At 45.8% G+C, this 3546-nt stretch overlaps 1 long non-coding RNA gene across 1 annotated transcript; it reads left to right on the top strand.

Moving 5' to 3' along the window:
• Positions 1–661: 661 nt before the first annotated feature.
• Positions 662–3334, top strand: LOC112584496. Its single transcript, XR_003108704.3, has 3 exons — positions 662–1560; positions 1760–1911; positions 2663–3334. It is a non-coding gene; the product is annotated as an uncharacterized LOC112584496 (long non-coding RNA).
• Positions 3335–3546: the final 212 nt, after the last annotated feature.

Raw genomic sequence — 3546 nt, 5'->3', positions numbered from 1 at the left:
ACCTTTTCACTTGTGCATAGGGTTGTTTCCAAAAACATTTTAGCCTGAATATGGTTAATGTCAATCTTCTTTGGTCAATACACTGTTATTTGAATGGGACAGCACCTAATTTTGTGAGAATATTAGGGGACTTCCCTGGTGGTCCAGTGGCTAAGACTCCGAGCTCCCAATGCAGGCGGCACAGATTCCAATCCCTGGTCAGGGAACTAGATCCCACATACTGCAAATAAAGAGTTCACATGTCACAACTAAGACCCAGTGCAGCCAAATAATTAAATAAAAATAAATAAATATAACCAAGAAAATTAAAATATTTTAAATATACATATAAAATAGTAGTAGTAGTAATACCATTTGGTTTCCAAAACTATTTTCATGGAATTTGTCTCATAGGAATTAAAGGATTGCCACATGGAAGCTGACTGATGTGCTAATGGTGTTCCTGTCACCCAACTGCAGTCCTTTGGTAGAACAGAATGACTGTCCTTAAAAATTAGCATCATTCTGCTGAGTAGCCATTTCTATCTCTGTCATTCATAAATATGTCTGAGTCATTAAAACCTTTTTTTCTGCTTGCTGTGTGAAATACTTCTTTTAAAATATGTACTGTAAGTATATCTCAAATTTCAAAGGACATCCTTTGATCCTTATTTTGTAAAAAAAAAAAAAAAAGCCATGGTGATTCTGCCTTCACTGTTTCTGGGCTTGAGTCACACCATTGGTGGCGTGACTGGCTAATTTTGTTACAGGACTCATTTTAGAGTGTGGTATGGGAGCTTCCCTGGTGGTCCGGTGGTTAAGACTCCTCGCTCCCAATGCAAGGGACACAGGTTCAATCCCTGTTCAGGGAACCAAGGTCCAGCATGCCACATGGCACAGCCAAAACAAAACGAAAAACCACAAACACAAAATGAAGATACCGTGCAATGTAGGCATGTAAGAGTCTTAAAAGAGTTTGGCGCTGCCCCTCTCCTGACGCTCCTGCTGTTCTTACAGTGATGAGAGTCAAGGCATGAACAGCAGCCCCCCTCCTCCCTCCTTCCACTTGTTACCAGTAGTCCATACGTTTTATTTCAGATTTTACAGATTTACTTTATATTTTGGCTCTCGCCTCTAGCTGTTTCTCTATAGGAGAAGAGAAAGTACTTTTGTCCTAAGTGATGCTGCCTTAGACCAGCCTGCCACGCTGTAGCGAGGCCAGCAAGATGGCCTTGCCCTGGCAGGCGCACACGCCGTTGGGGGCTGTGCACAGAATGCCCGTCGTCTGCCGCAGTGTCTGGCGCCTCTGGCCTCAGCGTGGACTCTGACCCTCTCCTCTATGCCTCACCCTTACCCCTTTCTCACATGGTTCCTGCCTGGTGTTCTGTTGTTCTTGCTGTTTCATGTTTTCAGACAGCGAGTCCTGAGAAGGAGTTATCCTTTCCCTATACCTGTAGGATTGTCTCCAGTTTGTTTTGTCTTGGAAAACTCCAGGCCTTCTGCTGTGTTGCCCTCCGATTGCCTCCTTTCCTGCTCAGCTCGGAAGGTGTCTGTTGATCAGCTCTGTTCTGGCTGCTGCAGGTAAGACTCAAATACAGGTGGCTCCGTTCCTGCCCTGTCACAGCTTCCAGACAGGCTCACACCTCCTTCGTAGTAACCCCTAGCCTCCCAGCCAGAGACCTGGAGGTAAGGTGGGAGTGGTCCTGGCTGCTCTGCCCAACAGCTGCATTTCCTCCCCACCTCCCATCCCTTCTCTCATTCACACTTCTTTTCTCCCTAGTTTCTACCCCTACATCAAGATCCACTTCTCTCCTGGCCACCGAAGCAGCGCTTGACACCCAGTCCAGCTCTGCCTTCCTTCAGGTTGGGGAAGAGCTAACTGGGCATCTCTCCAGGTGCTGGCAGAGCAGCTCAGGCAATCAAAGTGCTAAGGTACCCGCGTTGCCAAGCTTTGAAGAGGCAGTTTTTTGGGGGCAGGGTTGGGGGGTGGGGAGGGGGGATGAGGCTGGTGATGGAACTTCTCAAGGGAGCTTCCTGCCCAGATTTCCCTCTTGAATGTTTCTAGCTAACAGATGGTCCCTCCACTGGAAGTAAATTCCTGGGTATTTTTACCCAACACCTCATAAACAAAATGGCAATGCTATTGGCTATGTCATACAACCGGGCATATTGAATCATGTCCCCATTCATCAATTTGCCAAACAAAGCAGGTTGCTATCTGAGCTTGTTTGGAGAGAGGCTAACTATGGGAAGGAAGAAAAACTCAGGCATCTGCCTACATGTACACTGTCAAGATTTAAATGATAGATGTGACCCCATGAACTACAGCCCACCAAGTTCCTCTGTCCATGGGATCTTCCAGGCAAGAATACTGGAGTGGGTTGCCATTTCCTTCCCTAGGGAAATGATACATACAGGATGACTTGGTGCATTTTTAAGTGACCCTCTCCCTACATAAGACCGCACTGGCAGCATGGTTGACACTCTAGTCATTGTTATGAGAACTGCACTAGAATGCTTTGGGGAGGCCTGTTGCACTGGAACTGAGGTAGGGAGGAGATGGAACCCAAGAGAGATGCAGAATGTATCCAGAGGATAACTGATTTATTTTTTTTTAAAGACATTTTATTTTTTAAAGTCTTTATTGAATTTGTTAAAATACTGCTTCTGTTTTATATTTCAGTGTTTCTTTTGGCATGTGGAATCTTAGTTCCCTGACCAGGGATCGCACCCGCATCCCCTGCATCGGAAGGTTGAAGTCTTAACCACTGGACCATTCATGTTTTATAAATCCATCCATTCATTTAAAAACACATTGAGCAGCTCCTTCTCATTAGGCCTTGTGTTGTATGCTAGACACTCCAAGATTCATGAGGCTTACACGCTGATGGGGGATTCTCTACGTATATGCAGGATAGTGTGTTAAGGGTGATAATAAAGGTACACATAAAATATAGAGGGGATCTAGGGGGTGTCTTTACTGAAGAGCTCATTTCTGAGCCAGGTCTCAAAGGATGAGTATAAAGCAAGGAAAGATACATTTTCAAAGGCATCGTGGTGTGAAATTTACAATGGGGAACCTACACATAATTTGGTTTGAGTGTAATTCAGGCTTCTCAGGAGCTGAGAAGAGCAGTGTCAAGAGCTCAGGCTAAATGTATACAGGAGCTAGATAATGAAGCACATTGAATGTCTAGCTTGGGAGTAGGGACTTAATTTGAAGGTGCTCAGGAGCCACTGGGCTTCCTAGGTGGCGCTAGTGGTAAAGAAAGTGAAGTCGCTCAGTCGTGTCCAGCTCTTTGTGACCCCATGGACTGTAGCCCACCAGGCTCCTCTGTCCATGGGATTTTCCAGGCAAGAATACTGGAGTGGGTTGCCATTTCCTTCTCCAGGAGACCTTCCAGACCCAGGGATTGAACACAGGTCTCTCATATTGCAGGCAGATGCTTTACCATCTGAGCCACCAAGGAAGTCCTAGTGGTAAAGAAGCTGTCTGCCAATATCAGAGACATAAGAGACTCTGGTGGGGAAGATCCCCTGGAGGAGAACATGGCAACTCCTGTATTC

Source organism: Bubalus bubalis, chromosome 4 (genome assembly GCF_019923935.1).
Source record: "Bubalus bubalis isolate 160015118507 breed Murrah chromosome 4, NDDB_SH_1, whole genome shotgun sequence".
NCBI classification, from domain to species: domain Eukaryota; kingdom Metazoa; phylum Chordata; class Mammalia; order Artiodactyla; family Bovidae; genus Bubalus; species Bubalus bubalis.
The sequence above is the reverse complement of the archived record's forward strand: the minus strand, read 5'-3'. Positions and strand labels throughout refer to the sequence as shown.